The sequence below is a fragment of the Corapipo altera genome, unplaced genomic scaffold (assembly GCF_003945725.1).
Source record: "Corapipo altera isolate COAL_440 unplaced genomic scaffold, ASM394572v1 51, whole genome shotgun sequence".
In the NCBI taxonomy this organism is placed as follows: Eukaryota; Metazoa; Chordata; class Aves; order Passeriformes; family Pipridae; genus Corapipo; species Corapipo altera.
The window spans coordinates 3,463,565-3,484,480 of NW_020884892.1; the positions used below are offsets into that span (position 1 = coordinate 3,463,565).

Consider the following 20,916-nt stretch of genomic DNA (forward strand, 5'->3'; position numbering starts at 1 on the left):
AATTGCCTCAAAGTCATGTGAATTCCTCCCCCTCTGCTTCTGACAAGCTCCAGTCATTAATAAGATAAAGTGTACAAAGAAACATTGCTCCAAAAAAAGAGTGCAGTGCAGTACAATACAGCTAGTCCACATCCACATGGGGAGGAAAACACAGACAAAATAATTTTCATAAGATTTTTAGATTAATCAAATCTGGAACACATTGCAACAAGCAAGAATCTTGTACAATTTGAGGTAATGTTAACTGGCTTTTCAATTCCTGGTACAATGAAAACATATCTCTGAAATCTGGCAGTGTGGTGCATCTGTGTCTGCTTGTATCTGTCTTGGGCGCTCCTGCAGCAGCACTGGCACACACAACACACACCCCCAGAGTGCACAGCGTGCTACAACTGAACAAACTGGGATTGGGACAATTCATGCAAAACTTAAAGCCAACTGCAAGATGCCACAAATGACTTGGAAAAGTCACATTCTCTTCTCTTCAGGATTAAACAAAGCTCATGTTGGGAAGGTCACGTGCCTGCTGATCACAGCCTCATATTATTCTCCTGCAGGGCAAGGAGGAAAGAAACATAAGAAGGTACAAATTAAGGCAGTTCAGAAAATAGCAGTGTTTGTTTTGACAACGCCTGATTTCTTGGGCATCAGTTGGCAGAATTTTCCTTGGCTTTGAAACCATAGTTTCAACACTCACCATGTCCAAAATGTGCCAGAAAATTAATGCAATTTCAGACGTGGGGGAGAGCAGCTAATCAAAGTAGGAGGGTGGAGGAGCTGAGAGATCTCAAGAAAGAGTATTCTGAAGGAAGAAACTGCTGCCCTTCCTTCCAGATGCTGCTTTCTTGTGGATAATGCTTTCTTGTTGTTCTTGTGCACAGTCACAAGTATGGAGGCCATACTGATGAGAACACAGCTGCGATGGGCAGGGCACGTCTCAAGGATGAAGGACCACCACCTCCCTAAGACCCTGCTCTATGGTGAACTTGCCACTGGCTGCTGCATGAGAGGAGCCCCGAAGAAAAGATACAAGGACTCCTTGAAACAACATCTCAGCCTTGGCCATATTGATCACCATAACTGGTCTACTCTGGCCTCAAATCAGGAGGCCTGGAGACAGACCATCTATAACGCAGCTGTCTCCTTTGAGAACACACGCAGGATCACTCTTGAGGAGAAAAGGCAACGCAGAAAGAACCGTGTCTTGCAGAATACACCATCTAAGGAGTCTTTCTGCTGTGCCTTTTGCGATCGGATATGTCTGTCTCGTATTGGCCTCATAAGTCACCAACGTGCCTGTAACAAATGTGGATAGAGCCTTCCCAAATCTTCGTTCGCGAAGCCCAGCCATGATGATTTGTCCTTATGCGACTTTTTACATGGGCAGATAGCAACAGGACAAGGTGGGGGGCGGGGCTGGTTTTAAACTAAAAGAGGAGAGATTTAGATTGGATGTTAGGAAGAAATTCTTTACTGTCAGGGTGGTGAGGCACTGCAACAGGTTGGCCAGAGAAGCTGTGGATGCCTCATCCATGTAGTGATCAAGGCCAGGTTGGATAGGGCTTTGAGCAACCTGGTCTAGTGGAAGGTGTCCCTTGCAATGGCAGCGGGGTTGGAACAGGATGATTTTTATGGTCCCTCCCAATCCAAGCTTTTCTATGAGTCTCATATGTTCCTCACACTCACTGATGAAAGATGTTCAAAAGTATAACACAGAAATAGGCAAACACTGAAAATATAATGTATCTACCAGAGGAGGTCTAGAATTAGTGAGAGAGAGGCCATTCTGATTGACTTCTTACTGACCTTTCTTTAGGATGGGGAAATAGTACGAGCTTCATTTGTCCGTCAGGCCTTCTCCTGCTTCTTCAGCACCTGTGTCTGCCTCACCAAGCTGCTTTGTGTTTGTGAGCCCTCCTCAGAGAAACTGCTGCTGACCTGGGAGCTCCTACCTGAGAGCGTAGGACTGCAGAGAAAACAAGTTTCCCTGTTTCCTCGCCCTGCCTGATCCCCTTGGCCAGTGGATGTGGATCTGGCCAGCTTCCAGAGAGTTAATGTGGTGATAAGGAAAATCAGAAAGTATTTGGAAGACAGAGTGTTACACCAGATACCAGCAAGGAAGGTAATGTCATTATTGTGAGGCTGGCATGTGATACTAAAGGGCAATATAGTACAGTCTCAACCATGCAGTTGCAGTTTACTCTTGGAAATGACTGAACTAAATGTTCACTCAAAAAAAGAGCAAAAAGTCATTTTTAATAGTACCAAAAGGAAAAAAAAATGTAGTAATTCCTCCCTTAAAAACATTATCAATGCAAATTCAATGGAAAGTTTAAGAATATCCTGAGGGATAGGAAGAGAGAATGAACATCAGAAAAAGCAGAGCAACCTCCTGTTTGTTGCCTCTGGAAACATCTCCTTCCCTGCTGTGGAGGCGACAGAAAGAAGGGAAATGGACAGGCTTCTTCCTAAAGAACCACAGTGCAAGATGAGAACTCAAACCCCACAATCTCCTCACTCAAAGGTGAGTGAAAGGTACACCCTCCACAGATGCCTGCTGTCCCCATCCTGGGCTTTTATAGCCTTCCCAGTAACATGTCCCACATATAATTATCCTCCTAATTGCTAATGGTTTCCCAATGTTAAGCCAAGCTTGCTCTTTGTGTATAACAAACATCTCTTTACTACTGTCCTCAGCCTGGGGAACAAACGATGAGTATCCCCTTTGTAGCACTGTTCCTTGTTGGAAGCCTATTTCCACACCAACATTTGATGCTCTGTTTATTAAACTGAACAACCTCCCTTTGGCCACCCCTTCTTGATGGGTCATGCTGTCTAAATCTCTCAGCTCTCCTGTGGCTCTCACTGAGTTCTCCCCTGTACACACAGATGTAAATGTCTGCATGCACATATACACACCCCACTTCCTAAAGTAGGTGTGCCCAAAACGGGACACAGATCCCAGGAAAGGTCTTGCCCCACTAAATAGAGTGGAATAATGGCCTTTCATCTCTTACATGTGACATACACGAGAATGGCTCAATAGCATCTTATCTGCTGGCTTATATTTAGCCTCTGGTCTAATACAGCCCAATACTCTTTTTTAGTATATTGAGGCATCAACTAAGACTCACCATTTTGGATTTTTATTTATTTTGTTTTTCTTTCAAAGGTGAAACACCTTGCACTCACTTTTATTGAATTTCACTTTATCAGTTACAGGCTATTTCTCAAAGTTATCACAATTGCTTGAATTCTAACATTCTTTCAAACATTTGCATCTTTTCCTAGAATATTATCTTCTGCAAATTGTATCCAAGTATGCACTATATCACCAGGAAATCTATCAACAAGAACATCCAACCATTCTGGAATTGAACATCCAACCATCCTGAAATTCAGTCAGACCTGTCAGTCCCAAATGACCTCACTGGTGGAAAGTGAGTAATTTACAAGTTCTCTTTGAGCATGACATTCCAGGCAGTTTAACTCTCCACTTCATAGCAATTTCCTCTGAACAAGGATATTCCTCCTTCTCAGACATTTTATCTTGTTCCTTCCTCCAGTCAGGGGATGCTTCCTCATGTGTCATTGCAGAAAGTGGCCTTGGGGACTTGTTGTCTGCTGATGGGGGGTATCATCTGGGTTCAGCTATGCCTCACTTAGACCTGTTTTCTTCACCTGTCAGTGAGGACATTTCCACAGGACTATGCCAAGAGTTTTGCTACAGCCAAGCCAAAACTACATTGCCTTTATCCAGTGGGTTAAGAACTAAACTGGATTCGTGGAGTGTGCTTTATTCTTAACAAATTCATGTTGCTTGTTTCTCATAGGCCTGTAATTCTCTAGGGATGGAGCAAATAATTCATGTCAGTATCTTTGCAAGTATCAGAGCTGCAATGTTTGATTTACAGTTGTGGATCCTCCCTTCCCCTGTTTTTAAATACACAATTTATTTTAACATAAATTAGCAGAGCTGTCGTGCAGGTTACACCCACACAAACGGATGGAACAATGCAGGGAAAGTTCCTGAGCACTGGGACTGAATTATCCCTATCTTACATTGCAAGAAGAGGGATGGTGTTATTTCAGTCAGTTAGCATCTTCCCAAACAATTCCTGCACACCATGCAAGAGCTGCTGCAGCCTGCATGAGACCATCCTGTTTTGAACAGCAGCAATTTGAAAATATAGCTGTAGCCAACCATGCCAGTCAGTCTGAGCAAGATAATGGCCCCACTGTTCCTTATTTTGTAGATTTTGCCGATCTTATTTTGTTGATTTTGCCTCACTGATCATCACAGAAAAAAACCCCAACAGACTATTTTCAGATATCTGAAATAATTAACCAACTAGGTAAATGAAGGAATATGATCCACTTCCTACAAAAGAAAGAGACTTTGGTAAAATGGCTGATGCCAAAAATTTTTGTTTATTTGATATATTCCCATGATCAGGCATCTGACAAAATAAAACAGAGTCACCTTTAAGGACTGCAGCTCAGTTCCTGGGACTGGATCGTTCCCTCTGCTCTCCATCCAGTTTGTCCTTACCACCTGAGGTTTTTCAGAAGAAATTTTGGATGGGGTAGAGCTAGCCATAGTCATTAATTCCCAGCCAGTCTCTGGAGCTACATTAAGCAATGTTTCCAATAATGTTTCCAATTAATTTTTAGGTAATAGCGGTGCATGGCATTCTGCGAGGAGCGCTGAAGGTTGGTGGAGGTCCATTCATCAAAAACTGATGGGAACTGTGGCCTCCGTGGTGTACACAGATGTTGTTCTGATCTAGGGAAACATTAGAGAGAATAGTTAACACAGCAAGACAAAAGATACATCACAGTAAAAGATTTCTACCCTTATAATTAAAAAGAGAAGAGGGTAAAAGCATATCTATTCAGCGTAGAGAGTGCAGTAATCACTAAAGATAATCTAATTAAAGTCTGAAACAAGAAAGAACTTTTTTTCCCCCCAGTTTTCAGTGAGACAGATTACTCTGTATTGTGGAGGGGACTCAGAAGTGAGTGGAGAGTATAATGATCTCCAGCAAAACCTTTCTGGCAGGACTGTTGAGGTGTTACAAGGGTGAGTTGTGACGGCACGTTTGACACTCTGTGATGGCACCAGAGCAGAGTCAAAGCTGTATCACTGATCCACTTGTGAATGGTCCTCAGAGTGAGCACACCAGACTATGGAGAGAGAGTTGACAATGAAGAGTTTGTTTTTATTAGAAGACAAATTAGAACATTCAGTTTGTAAAATAAAGAAAATTGGATGTTCTGGGTGAGAGACTTCAGTATTAAAGTTTTTCTAAGCAAGTTTCCCTCTGTCTGCTCTGCACTTCTGAGAGTCCGTGAAAACTTCTCAAGGGCAGATCCTGCCCCAGCAGCCTCAGCGATGAGTGAAGAGGCAGCTCCGTTGAGAGCTGGACTGCCCAATCTGGTGCTTTGGCAGAGTTTGGCCACATCCAGGGGCAGGCCATGGGGCTGCAGGGTGGAGAGGCCAGGGCTGATCCGTCACAGACAGAGGTGGTCCCAGCTGCCTCCAGCACCCCCACGGCAGGGCACAGCTGAGCCCCTCAGCCGAGCTGGGCTGTCCAGGTGATAGTCTCACTCATACGGTTCAGCAGTAGGCAGCACTGCGAGGAGCAGGGAGAGGGGCTCAATGATCCTGATGGGTCCCTTCCAATATGAGATGTTCTATGACTCTGTGACAATAACTCACCTTCCCACCCACTTGAGCCCCTTGTGGGGAGGTTTTAAAGGAGTGATGCCAGACCTCAGAAAGGTGATGGTGGGAAAATGTCATTTTAATTTTTTCCCTTTGTTTGCCTTCGCCTGAATCTCTTTTAATTGGCAGTAAATGAAATTCATTTTCCCCAAGTCAAATCTGTTTTGCCTCTGATGGTGCTTGCTAAATGATCTCCCTGACTTTATCTCACACTCAGTTATCCTCTTTTCTCCCCTTATCCTGTTAGAGAGAGCATCTGAAAGGCTGTTGGCTGCTGGTCAAGGTTAACCCACCACACCCAGATAAAATCAACTTTAGGATGGTCTTTGAGACCACTGCAGTCTCATTTGGGAGCCTAAGAGCCTCAAGCTCAATGAACAGAAGGGAAGCTGACCTGGAAAACTGGCCAGATCTCTGGCTCACGTGGCTGCAACCAAGGGCTGAGTGCCCAGCTGCAACTTGGCTCTGGGGGCCAAGCCAGGCCTCCAAACACTCATCAGCAACCAGGCAGATCAGGCAAAGTGCACCCTCAGCAAACCAGCAGGGAAAGTGGAGGGGGGGGCACAGAAAAGGCCGCTGACACAGGCAATGCCAGCGCTTCCACAAACACACAGACCAGGATAAACCCCAGCATGGGGCCAAAAGAAACCTCAGCAGCTTCAGAAAACTGCAAAGCTGTGCACCCAGGGCACAAGAACCCCACAAATCAGCACAGGCTGTGGAGAGCTGGTGCAGGAACAGCCCTGCTGGGAAGGGCCCAGCTGCTGGGGCAGACATCGCCTGGAACAAGAGCCAATCTGAGGGATGTGATCCCTGCCCTGCCTGACACTGGCAAGGCCACTCTGCACACACCTGGGGCTCAGGTGAGGACCCCACTGCAGTGGGAGGCTGAGGAACCAAGGAGGGTCCAGCCCTGGGCTACCAAGATGGTCAAGGGCCTCAGGGGCCTCACCCACAGGGAGAGGCCGAGGGAGATGGGCCTGTTTTCTCTGGTACAGAGAAGGCTGGGACCGTCTAAGAGCTCTCTACAGCTACACCAAGATAGGAACTGTAAAGACAACACTTTGAGCACTGCCAGATAGGATAAGGAAGAGCATTAGCCACAGGAGGCAGCATGGAAAATTCAGGTGGGACACAATGACAAATTTTTTCACTAGGAGAGCAGTGAAGCCCAGGCACAGGTTTCCCACAGAGGCTGTGGTTTCGCTGTTTTGGGGGGGTGGTTCATGGCCTCATAGGTCAAAGCCATGGCTTATCCCACCAAGGGCTAGTTCAATCCCTGCTGTGAACAAGTGACTGGACCAGAGACTCCAAGAAGTCTCTTCTAAACACACTTCAATGACTGTGATTATAACAGCTACAAAACAAAAAAGTGTGGACTAGTTTTGAAAGGTAAGAAAATACAAATCAGGAAGAATATTTGAAGTCACTGCAAAAAAACCTACCATGCTTGGAAGGTTTGAAGGTTAAGTGAAAACTGCAATAAAGATAAAGGTGGTATAAAGAAAGTTGGTGAGATCATGAAGATAGGTGATCTGGGGGATAACACCTTCTTTATTTTCAACATTTATTTTGTTTTGTTCTGATTTTTAGAAAAAAATCAGAAAAAAAATGCCTGCTGCTGTCTTTTCAAGGGAAGCACCCCTGCAGGAATGCTCCTTGCAGGAAAGATACAGATGGGCAACTGCTGCTATGTTCCTGCAATTGCTGCAGGGCTGTTGGCCCCATGATCCCTCACAGAGCCCTGACAATGCTGCTCAGCTGTGTGGCAGCCTCTTTTCCCTGTGTATTCCAAGCTTTCAGGCCTTGGACACTGGTGGTAGATCCAGAAATAAGCAGGATCTGAGAGCTGTCATCTTATGCACAGGTTTGAATCCAACTTGTCTTATGCAAAGGGTTTCTGCACTTCTGGAAGTGAGGAGAACCGGGAATCACAGCCTCCCTGGAGGCAAGTTACCACCAGCCAGAGGATCTGCAGAGTCCTACCTCTGTAGAGGGGAATGGCTGAGTCTGAAAACCCATGTCCCCTCAAGTACTCCATTGGGAGGATCAGCAATGGGATGTAAGGACCATGATTGACAGATGCTATGGATGGTGTACCTGCGTGATGGCTGGGAAGGATGCAAGAGGGACTCGGAGACCTGTGGTGGGCAGCTATGGACCCGAGCAAACGCTGATGTCCCTCCAGCCTCTCTGAACAGCTGTGTTTGCACCTGCCTGATGAAGCTAAAAAAACCCAAATTTAGTGTGAACTAGGTGAAAGGAAGGGCTTTTCAAAGGACCATGGGAGTGGAGTGCCTATTTTATAATGTCCCATTTCATAAGAAGTCTTGTTTAGTCTGGCAGAAGGGTGGCTGCGAGGGAACATGACTGCTTTCTATAAATACAGCAGGGAGGGAAACACAGGGGAGAACTATTTAAGTGAAAAGCCAATTCTGGTGCAAAAACAGGAGGTACAAATTGGCTCAGAAAAAAATTAGTGCAGAAGATTTGTAACCAGCCAAACGGGGATCTCTAATAGCTGCAGTGTATTGTGGGGGAGGCATCCAAACTATTTTTGTCACAAAATTTGACAGGTTTGAACCAGCTCATGTAGCTGTTTGTAACAGCAGACAGTGGGACTCAGTCACTCAGGAGCGGCTCTGCCTCCAGCCCTGCAGGGCCGGTGTGTCGGAGTGCAGAGATGCTGCATCCCCCATGCTGTTCTGCCATCAGGGCAGAATTACACTACTCTTTAAATTGCTTTAGCAAACACAGCCTAAATGTTTTCCTTTGCTTTCACAGATTTCTTGTTAATCTCAACACATTGTTCCACTGGTGTCCTGGGGAGATACTGTAGTCCAGCCAGAGGACCAACGCCTTCTTCAGTGCTTTATCTTCTATTTTTTCCAGCATCATCTGAAACTGCCTCTCAAGCAGCATACCTGTCATTCCCTCTTCTCTTTTATCTCCATGTTCTCCAATCCATCTGATTCTTCCTCCTTATTTCTTTTCTTCTGCCCTGTGCTACACCTGCTTGACCTTCTCTATCATCCTGGATCTCTGATTTCAATTCCCAGCTCTTCTTCCACCACTGTCACCACTTGTCTCCCACGTCTTCCTGAAGAGGGGTCAATATTACTCACTCACAAATTGATAGCACATGGGAATCTACACATAACAGATTCCATGTGGAATGTGTGCTTAACAGGTGTATCGTATGATGTAAAACATAAATTAAACAAGAGCAGATGTACATTGATATTAAGTCTGGCTTGAGGGAGTACAACTGCGCCTTTCTACAAATGGACCATCCACAACTCCATGAGATTGCAAGGCTTGTGTTGGGGGACAGAGAAGCACCACAGCTGCATTAAGGAGGTTTTTTTGCTTGGGAATTTGCCTGCCTTTTTGATGTGTCATCCTTCTAGCTGGAAAGAAAGTCCTGGATCCCCAGTCCCTTGCTACATAGCTCCTTCTACGTGTAGCTGCTGTCTGGTGTGCAGAGAGTGTTTAATTCAGTTTGCTGGTGTGGACACTAAAGAGCAAAACACATCCTGCTTGAAAAACATGTTGTTTGAATATTAAGCAGAAAAGTATGATGATCACATATCCTAAAGTGGACACTTAAGATCTGGTCAACCGGGTGCTCTCTAGTCCCTGCTGACTGGATCACTGTTGACTCCAGTGGGAATGTAGCCACCCAGCTCAGAGGGAGATGCCTGCATGTGTACATTTGCATTTAACCAACTGATACACAAGCGCCCAAGTATCCCTGGGCATACCCCAAGGTATCGCAGATGCATTTACGGGACTGGCAGAAATTACACAGGATCTATAGTAGACTTGTGACCTTCTGAAGCAGGAGCTGGAGTTCAGGCAGAGTCCTCTAGGACATCTTAAATGACCCTGGAGTTTTACCTGTGGGCAACTGAATCAAGCTGTGTGTGCCTTAATCTGGAGCTGGATCACTGCTGAGAAGCTAAAATAAAAAAGTTTTCTTGTGTGGTTGAGAAAACCAAAGAGCTGGTTTTGCAAGCTCCAGAGCTTCAGAGCAACACTTACAACTCGATATTGATTATCCACTAAAACCAACACAGCCCTAGATCAAAATAAATCACTCATGTCTCCAAAGAGGAGCAAAAACAAAGTCTGAGCAAAAGGCAGGTGACTGTAATTGAGTTATATCACAGGATACTGTGGCTAAGGACTTTGTTACTGTAAATAAGAAAGCAGTGTTAGAAATGGCCTAAACTGAAATAAAACCAACTTTGAACAAAAACAAAGTGTTTGCTGGCTCAGAGATGTGAGATTAACTTGGGTGCTGATTCAATGGATCAAAAATTGCATTGATCTAATGCCTCTGACTTTCTACATTATGTCCAAAAAATGTAACCTAAGTGCAGCTCAACTGGAAGACTGCTGCCTGAACAATGCTTTTTTTTTTCTTTTAATGGAAAATTTCAGCTCCATTTTTCCAGCAGTCCAAAATATCCCCTGCTTCCCACATTGTGAGATGACAACAATGCTCAGCTGTCTTTGGCTTGAGCTGTGGCGCTGGGCCAGAAAGTATCTCGAGTTGTGAAAAGTCTTAAATCAACACGTTTTACCACTGAAGAGTGAGGAAAAACAGTTTCTAAACCATATGAAATATTCATGTCTAGCATCTTGTGAGATACCATCTGGTTAGATCAAACCAGAGCAGAGCTGATAGTGACACAGAAACACATGGGGTAGAAAGTGGGGTGCTGTGATTCAAAGATTCATTGTTTCATGCTCTACAAATAAGCACAACAAAAGCAGTATTACTTCAGGAACAATTAACTTTTCCAACAAAAAAAAAAATCTGAAAGAGAAATGTCATCCCTTGGGTCTGTTATTAGGAAAATCATAATGTACTTCAGATAAAATCGTGCTTCTCATAAAGGCATTGACAATTTAATTGCAATTTAATATTTGCCTAAATATTAAATTGCCTAAAAAAAATAAAAAGCCAAACCCCAAAGTGACCAAACAGCACTTCTACAGCCAGAAAAATAAACAAAGAGCAATTCTACTGCCGACATTGTAATCTCCCAGCCTTTTATATTTATATTCCTAGAAGCAAATATGTCCTTTTTATCCCTGTAAGCCATTGTTCACAGGACATAGGACTTGGGAGACCTGACTTTTTCCCCTGCCAGAGCTACTTTTCTGATATATGACCTTGAGACAAACATTTTGCTTCTGTTACTGCTTCCCCTCCCACTTCCAGTCTCTTCCAGACAGAGACAGGTTTACTGTGCCTTATACAATAGGGCCTTTAGGTGCTATTGCAATGTAAATAGTGGCAGCACAGGTGTGATTGCCAGTGGAATATGGTTTTTATTATCAGGTTACAAGGTCACTGTTGGGTGAAAGGATTGCTGCATAAAACATTGGTGAGCCATCAGCCTATGGCTGCTTTCTAGTTATATAATAATGTTATTTCAAATGCAGGGAAAGTGTTTAAGGCTTTCCCAAACTTGCCAAGTTTGTGGTGCTGTGGAACATCAGTGGTAAAATGGTCCCACACAGGTGACTACAAACATGGAGATGCTTAAAGTGCTGGGGCCTTCCCCACTCTGTCCCTGTTGTTTGCAATTTACCCATTCCTTTTCTCAAGGTTAATTAAGCTTTGTGCTACCCCGGAGAACAGGGAACTATTGTGCCCAGCTCCCTGGAGGGGAAAGATGAAGGAGGTAGAAATTAAATGGCTGCCTTGGAGTGCAGAGCTGGAACCAGGACCAGGGTAATCTCCATTCCCTCGCTGTGTACCTTGTGATAAAACTAAAATGCTACTCCTTTAACAGCAGTGTCAGTCACACAGTATGGGCTCTGCACAGGCTTAAAAAAGCAGGGAAGAGAGCATCAAATGTTCCAGCCCACTTAATTTGAAAGCTGCCTATAATAAACCCTTGGGAACATGTAAAACAGACAGGTCAAATTACATAGTTACACAAATATCACTGGATTTCTGGCATTTAGGAATAAAAGGCTTTGATCTGTTCAATTTAAAAGTGCCTAAAACATCCATACTCTATGTTAAAATCTAACATTAAGTGCTTTTCTTTTTGTACTTTCCAAAAGCTTAGCCAGAGACAATTTGGACACAGCGTGACAAAACTTTGCCTTAATAACATAAATATCTATGCACAAGTAATTTGACACAGTGTGCCATTGCAAAATATTTTATATTCAGCAAAATGACAGTTCTTATCTAGTTCTTGTCCACAGAAACCCTTAAAGAAACAATCCATTGCCCTTTAAAAGCCCCTCTCAATTCCTCACTTTCCCATCTGTCTTATTTATAGCTCTCTCTTTGTAAAGTGCTCCGAGATCTACGAATGAGAAGTGCTCATAAAACCTCCGTGTGAGCCAGGATTTGAAATCAGCAGCACTTATGGATGTTATGCATATGAAGGGAGGACTTGAGTGCAATGCTCCACCATTCAAAATCAACCCCACATCAGTGTCCCCGTCAACAATTTTGCTTTAAACCAGTGCTCACTTGACATCTGTATAAACGCATCAAAATGCCTCTTAGCCCTTCTCCCACTTATTTTCGACAGGCGCCTCACTGTGTCCATGAGCAGGGATCCTCCCTCCCTGTTTTCCCTCATTGCACAATTGGCTTTCCATGGGCCTCTTTGGCAGCTCCAGCCCTTTCGGAAAGCAGAGTTTATTCCTCCCCTCCTCTTTCAGCCCCGTTGAGGAGCAGTTCTGTGGCAGCAGAATGTCAATGCCAGAAGTGGCCTTTCTCATGGAAATCAGGCGCGGGAGTCTGGCATTGTCTGTGCAAGAAGGAGAGACTTGCTCCCCCCCCCCCCCCCCCCCATTCTGGAAGATTACATTTGAACGGATGAGCTCCGGCTCTCTCATGCCTTGTGAGTGCCAGATCTTTCCTCAGGACTGATTTCTCCATCTCCTCCCTCACCTACATTGTTGTGCCATCTCCTCTTCGTCATGTCTAATTAGTCATTATGGGCTGATCTTGGCTTTTTTAAGATTTCATGGATAAAAATGCCAAATAACTGTATTTGACTTGAATTTACTCATGCTGAGAACTGTATTTATTTCCTCCACAAGCACTGATTACATTGCTTGACTCCTGGGGAGAAAAGGAAGGGCTCTCCTCGCTGAACTGGAGAGCAACAGGAGATATGCAGGAAGGAAACTACTTCCCTGGGGACCCACCAAAGTCATACTGATATATATATCCCTGCTGGCACATTTATTTATGCCCTTCCCAAGAGTTTGCTGTTCAAAGTCTTCCTTCTACTTTGACTCAAGAGGGTTTTTGTAAGGGCTGTTAACGTGGACATTGCACTTTTTCAGCATTACAAATATGAAGGTCCAAGTCACGGTGTCTCAACACACAGCTCATCGTGGCTCACAGTCACACCTGCCCCAGATGGTTGTCTGCTTTGTTAGAATAAGGTCACTCCTGGTTGCTGCTGACTGGCCAAACTCATCCCCTTCACAGCCCTGGGAGCTGGCCACACTCAGGCTCATGGCTTGGAGACCTGAATTACAGACCCATCAAAACGCAAGTTCCAGTAGAGCTGGGACCTACCAGAACCTCTGTGCAAAACCAGCAGATCTGCACATGGCCTCCATGGGATGGGATGGCACTACCCTCACCAGGCAGGTCAGCACCTAACCCTGTGCTGACAAGAGTCACCTTCCACCCGGATGCTCCTGCTCTAAATATCATCCAGGTGCAGTGTTTTGCTGGCAGTCATTAATACAACACTAAATCTACTCAGGCTGATAAGAAATAAGCCATGTCACAAATTCAGAGATAGCTTAAAAGCTCTCTTTAAAAAAATTTCCTTATGAAATCTCTGCCTTCAAATGAGCAAGACCCAGTCTACGCACGAATTCACACTGCAGATCCTGGCCTTGCCATGATAGGATTTAAACTGGTTTGTTAATACTCTGGGAGAAAGGTATCATACATTTCAAAGGCAGAGAAACTGTATCTGCTCACTTTTATCCACCTTCAGGAAGGGTTTGTTGAACACATCTCAGTCTATATCTCTGATGAATACTGGATTGTATTTCTGAATGAATATTCTGATTAAAAAATCATTTGAAATCTGTCATAGCTCCAAAAATGACAGTAAGTGGCACATATAAAGTACGCAGCGTGTTCTGCATGTCGGGCAGATGAAAGACACGGTGTAATTGCTAATTGATAGCATATTTAAATATCATGCCGGTGTACTTATCTCAACTTAAAGCCCGCATTACATAGCATGCTGATAATGCACATACCTTTCATTAAACAAGCTACAAACCCAGAGTCTAATACATCAACCTTACACAAGTTGTAAGCTGCGTGTGCTCACAGCTGACAAGTGTTTGAAGTAAAGCATTTACACATAAAACATTTATGCACACATTGTGCACTGAGGCATTGAAATATGCAGCCTTCCATATGTTAAACATATTACATATATGATATCTATGCCAAGTATTTGGGGGAAAGAAAAAGCAATTACCCACACATATGCTCTCTAAACAATGGGAACGTGCTGTAAGTTATGGGACTGGAGAAGCAGCGTGATCTTTGGGGAATACTTAAGTACCCCGAGAAATACACTAGACATGGAGAGGAGCAGGCAAACTATGACAGCACTAGCTGGGCTTGTGTGTGTGCAGAGAAAAGGCAGCTTTTAAAGTCATAGAACATAACAGAATAGAAGAGAATATCCTGAGCTGGAAGTGATCCATCAGCATCATCAAGTCCAACTCCTGGCTCTGCATGGGACAGCCCCAAGAATCACACCAGGTGCCTGAGAGCATTGTCCAAATGCTCTTTTAACTCTTTCAAGCTTGGTGCCTTGACCACTTCCCTGAGGAGCCTGTTCCAGTGCCCAGCCACCCTCTGGGGGAAGAACCTTTTCTCAATATCTAACCTAAATCTCTGCTGGCACAGCTTCAAGTCATTCCCTCCTGTCACTGATCACCACAGAGAAATAAAGTACCTGCCCCTCTGCCTCCCCTTGTGAGGAAGCTGTAGACCACAATGCGGTCTTACCTCAGTCTCCTCTCCAAGTGATCTCAGCCACTCCTTGTATGGCTTCACCTCTATGTCCTTCACGTCTTTGTATCCCTCCTTTGGATCCTCTCTAATAGCCTTATCTCTTAGACTGTGGCTCCCAAAACTGCATATAGTACTCAGAACCACAGAACCACAGAATTAATTAGGTTGGAAAAGACCTATGAGATCATCGAGTACAATCTTTGACCAGACACCACCATGTCAACCGGACCACAGTACTGAGTTCCACATCCAGTCTTTCCTTAAACACCTCCAGGGATGGTGACTCTGATATCTAATCACCCTTTCTGTGAAGAAATTCTTCCTAATGTGCAATCTAAACCTCCCCTGGTGCAATTTAAGACTATACGCAGGTGAGGCCGCCTCAGTGCAGAGCAGAGCAGGACAATCCCCTCCCTCGACAGGCGGTGATGCTTTGTTTGATGCCCCCCAGGACACGATTGGCCCTCCTGGCTGCCAGGGCACTGCTGACTCATATTCAGCTTGCCGTCAGTCAGGACCCCCTTAATCCCTCTGGAGAGAAAGGAAGGACTCGCTCCATGGAGGGCTGTTGGAACGCCCGTGTGCCCTGTGAGGACACCGCACAGCCCGTGCCAGTCAAAGGTCGCAGCCTCGCTTCAGGGGTTTCTAAAAAATAAATCGCACTCAAGGCCCTTGTTCTGTACTATCACGGAACCCTGGCCTGCTGTGGGGGGATAGAAAGGAATATTCATATATATTCATAAATAAATATAGACACTTATGTGCTATCGGGGTCTATGCCCCGCCTGTGACTCGTGAGGGGCGGTGCCCAGTCGTCCACCCGCGCGCTCATTGGCCGCCCAGAGAAGGGGCGGCCCCGCCCTCTCTCTCCCTCCTGCCCGCGGCGCGTGCGCGCGCGCCCTCGGAGTGGAGGGGCTGGCGGGAGGGGCCCAGCGAGGGCGGGGATTGGTTGCCATGGCGGTGACGTCAGAGGGTGCCGGGGACGGGCGGCGGAGACACGGGAAAGGTCAAACTAAAGGCGAGGGGAGCGAGCGGCGCGGCCGGAGCGGCCGGGAACGGCCGGGAACGACCGCGCCGGGAGCCTCCGCGGGACCCGCCGGCCGCCTGACAGCCGGGCCAGGCAGCCCCTCGGTCCCCGCCGCCTCCCCTCACAGGTACGGGGGGAGCGGCGCCCCCGGGGCCGCGCTGGGTCGGGGGGGCATCGGGCCGGGATGCGGGGAATGGGGAGCGCCCCTGGAGTCCCCGGGGGCTGTGGGGCTGTGGGGAGGGTTCGCAGCCGGCCACCCCCGGCCGTGGGGGAGCTGGGAGGGGGCTCCCCGTGTCCCGCACCCTCCCCGTCCGCCCCCCAGTGCCGCGGGCCCTTCCCCCCGCACAGCCCCTCGGGCAGAGACCTCCTCCCCCGCGCTGTGACCCCGGTGACCCGCCAGCAGAAGTTGGGCTTTTATTTATTTATTTATTTTTATTTGTGGACCTTAGGGAGCTCTGCCCCCCCCCGCCCCGGCCCCCAGCTTTGATAACTTGTCTCCCCGTTGACCGTCCCTTCCTCCCGCACTTTGCCCTTGCCCGGTGGTCTGTGGCAGGAGGGAGTAAAAACTATTCAAGGACTGGGTTTTGTTTCTCCAGGGAGAGAGCTGGGTCACAAACAAGGAAGGCTACTTCATAATATATATATGTATTTTTCTTTTTCTCCCCACAGCAGCCCAGTGCTGGAGCAGGATTCTGTGACAGCACAGTACAAGGCCCTTGGGTGCGATTTTTTTTTTTTTTTTTTTTTAAGAAAAGCCTGGAGCAGAGCTGCTATTAGCATGTAGAGTTTGAATGCCACAGGCAGTCTGTTGTCTCTTCCTGCTCAAAGAATAATTTAGAGGAGCAGCGATGACTCATTAATAGAAAGTATTAGTTGCAGGAAGGCAAAACCAGGTGAAGTTTCTTACTTTACCACAGACTTACTCCATGACCTTGGATCAGCCTTCCTGCACCAGCCCTCTGTTTGCTTATGAATCGGGAATAGCGGTGCTTTCCAAGTCATACTGTGAATTAACATGCTAATGACTGTGATATATTTATCTGCTGTAGTAATAATGGGTAGATAGTGATGTTATTTCTACAATAGAAGCAGGGAGGCTCTAGCCAGGATGCAAGCATTTTCCTTGTAGAATTTTCTGTAGTAGCCACCCTTGTATGGAAATAAGGGCTTGCTTAAAAAGACATTTAATATACCTGTGATACTTTGTGATTTGCACTGTGGTTATCTTGAACTTCATATTTTTACGTAGCATGTGCATTATTATGCTTTCAAAGATCTGCCATTCCACACTGCAAATAGTTTATGGGTGTTTTTTTCCCTTCTGTTTGCCTAGAACAGAACTGGTTCTAGGTGTCCTCTCCCACTGCTGAGGAAACCATGTGAATTTCTAATGTGGCAGATTCTCTCTCATAGTTGTCCTCTGTGAGCTAAGTGGTGTCAGACTTGGTGTTTTGGTGAGGAACTGAAAGAGAGGCATTCTGGTTTACTTGATACAGTGAAGAAAGTATTTCTGGCATTGGTTTGTAAGTTAGTGTGGCACCTGGTTCTTGCCAGGGCTGGGGAGTTGGGTTAACTCAGTGGTCTCTCAGGGTGCCTCTGTAGGTTCATTATACCTGTAATGAAAGACAAACTGAGTCGTTCAGGGACAGTATTTTCGTTAGTAACAGTGTTTTCCATCTCACCCTATAGAATGCTCTCTACGGGAAATTAAATACCTTAAGTATTCCATAGACAAAAACCTAAATACAGGAATCCTGAAACTCAAGTAGTTGCCTCTCATGGTTCGCACACTCCTCTGAAGCGGTGAGCAGCCACTGCAATAACTGATGAAAGCAACCAAGCACAGAGCTGGAAGTTGCTGCTGCAAATACTGATCTGAGTGAGCTGTTTTCTCTCTTTGGAGTTTTGCTTTATACTCATTTGTGCAGCTAGATTACTCGTCTTATTTTCTACTTTTTTTTTTTTAATCTATTGTAGAAGGATATACCAGGAGGAAGCACTGTTTGACTGATATCTTGGGGATTTTTTGAAAATAATTTGATCTATTGTGTCTCACCTACTCAATTTAATACGAAGTTTCCATAATCAGTTTTAACATTAAATAGGAGAGCTTTTATGTGTTGAGGAGGAGGTAAGCACAACACAGTTGAGTTTGATTTTTCTTATTCTTAAACCTGAGAGCTTTTTTGGTAAAATGGCAATTCATTGTTAATTCATAATATGTAGGTGCCCTGGAAAAATCAAATACCCAGTTTCATAGCTACCCTTAGGCATCTTTAATTTATGCAAGCAGGGCTCACTGAGTAACTACTGTAAGTCTCGTTGACCTTAGTAGGTTTGCAGAGGTCATATTTTAAAATGGGTAAGTTGTGCTTGAACTATTTTCTCAGTAAGTATTAGGAGCAAGTGTTTGTGTACACAGTTACATGCTTTTTCCAGTTCTCCATTACATTTTCTGTTTTTCTTTAGATTCTTGCTCATCTTAAAGAAAACTTTCACAAGGAAGAAACACAGGTGTTTGAAAACAAGTTTCTTCTCAAGATCTGGGCAGAGCAGAACAGACTGTGAGATTTTACAAACAGCTAGAAAGGCCAGTTTTAGGTTCAGAGAAACTTGGCCAGCACAACCCAAATGTACGTGAGTGACATCAGCATTTTCCTGAGCCATTTATGCTGTTCACTTGTGCTGGTTCCCAGCAGTGCCTTGTGTCTTATGTAAGCTTGCACTGTACATCCTGTCCTGCTGTTCTCATGCATGATAATTCACTGGCATTATCTTACTGGAGGTTTAGAGAGCTTCTTGTTGTCTCAAATGTCTACATGCAAATTTCCTACAAGCACAGGGAAGAGATCTGTGCCAGGAGCACAGCACTGTCCTAGGAGACATCCTGGGAATAACTTGGAGTGAGACACAGTTTTTGGTAATTACCTACACCTTTTGGTAATGGAACTGTAACCACGTGAAGTCATGTGGCTGTGAGAGAGGTTTTAGTGGGCTGAAGCCTTGATCTGTGTCGTATGTAGATGGACCACTAATGCAGTTTTGATGGCTTATGATAAAACAGCCATAAAACTCAAAGAACTAAAGTTTCAATAGGAGCTTCAATAATATTAAGACTGGAAAATAAAGGCTTTTATTGTCCTGTCACTGCACACTTATTGTAACAACGTCTTTGGGAGGCATTGTATCTTCAGATACCGATCCTTTAAACTTGTCCTTGCAGTTAACATTTAGTCATGCATAATGAAAATACTGCCACTTGATGGGTGAAATGGAAACAAACCCTCCATTATAAGCTCTCAAAACCAAACATTCCTTCTGTTTTTCCTGCTTGCTAAATCTAGCTGAAACTTGTTGGCATAATATCCTGCAGTAACACAACATGCATAGTCTAATTCTAAGTAAACGTAGCGCCGCCTTTAACAATATCGAAAGTTTCATACTTTAGTCTCTTTTGTTGGTGCTGTAGCAGTGTGAGGGAGCCAAATTCCTGGTTACCTGTCTCAGTGTCAACGTGGTTGTCCTTGTCTGACTCCATGGCTTGTTTGGTACAGCTGGAAAGTTTCTTTATGAGCACTGATCTGGTGTAGTCACATGCAGAACTGTGAGATGTACAGCTCTGCAGGAACCATGTACAGAGGGAAGAAGGGTTGACCTGGAGGAAAAGCACACCTGGAAAGGAGTGCTCATGTGCCCTGTGGAAGTAATGAAATCTTTCCTGTGACTTTCCCCAAGTGATCTGTTCCACACTGCATGAAACAATTTCTCATTGTAGAGGAGAAACAAGAGGAGTGCAAGACTTGTCAAGGAGACTGGTTATCTGAAAAGGAACAGGTGCAGTGCTTAGGCACTGGAAAGCTAAACAGATTCCTTTAAGTGAGCTGTTCTTGCAAAGTTTAAGGACATTTATTGGCAAAACATCTAAGAGAAACTTGAATTTTTATTTTGAGAAGGAAATTGAATTATCGCTGTTACTTTTATTGCCCAAATCTAGGAATGCATGGACTTTTTCTAGTGCTTTCATTACTTATGAAGGCTATGCAAATCTGTTTTAAAACCATACACAGGAGAACGGGCAGCAATGCAATTGTGGGCATTTTAGAAACTTGTAGAAGCTGTAAGAATAAAACTCATAAAACCCCCCAAACTTCAAAAGCACCTGCATGTAGCACATTTGAGATTTTGTTACATTATATTTTATTGCATTACAGATAGTTAGGTGAATTTAAAAGTCCACATATATGTTGTTGTGATTCAGTAGTTTTTTCAGTAGATATAGGCAAATAAAATGTGGTCTGGATGCTTAAATCTGCTAAAATATTTATGAAAAAGTTGGCTCTTGGAAAAAGTTTCCCACAGGATGCAGTGGGTGTCAGGTCTAAAGGCCAGCAGCAGACAAAGTAAAGTGAAGGCTGTTTTAGGTTTATTTTTCCCAATTTTTTCTAAACAAATCTTGTGTAAAGAAGCATAGAATCTTTCTTTGTTACTTCCTAAACTTGCAAATACTAACAGGCATTTGCTGGTTTGTTTGTACTTTAAGCTGTTTGTTGCAAACTTTTTTTTCTTTAGGAGAGGGGGAGGAAAAAACCTCAGTGCAGTTAATACATCCATGAACTCTTAGCACGGAAGTTCCTGGTGTAAATCAAAAAAGCCAGATGGAGTTTTAAGTGACTGTCATGTACAACTTGGGGAAGGAACATTCCTGATACTAATAAAAGGGCCAGATTGGAACTACATAATTAATCCCAGCGTCCTTTTCAACACATGATAAGCTTTGGCTACAACAGCCACGGAGTTAATGGAGACAACTGTCAAGTCCTATGAAGCAGTGAATTCTTTGCCTAAAATAAAAATACCTGTGTGCTTACTCTGTTACATATCTCCTGGTGATTACTGCTCAAACTGCAATTTAAATTGGAAAAAAAGAGGCTGGTCTTGAATCTATTTCCTGTCTTGAATATGTATATAAATATATACATGTTTAATATGTATAATTTATCTGCATACATATTTCATGTATGAAAATATTTTTAAAGATAGGAAATAAGTATATTGGGTTTTATGAGCGTCACATGGCAAAACATCTCTACTGGAGTTCATTTGAAATGTAAT

At 44.5% G+C, this 20,916-nt stretch overlaps 1 protein-coding gene across 1 annotated transcript in view; it reads left to right on the forward strand.

Annotated features, from left to right (window-relative positions):
- Window positions 1-15,819: 15,819 nt before the first annotated feature.
- The window catches only part of ZFAT (zinc finger and AT-hook domain containing), a 128,067-nt gene continuing 122,970 nt past the window's right edge, over window positions 15,820-20,916 (forward strand). Inside the window, exon 1 of the mRNA XM_027645752.1 lies at window positions 15,820-15,931. The gene's annotated coding sequence lies outside the window, so the exon portion shown is untranslated. The remainder of the gene's footprint in view (window positions 15,932-20,916) is intronic.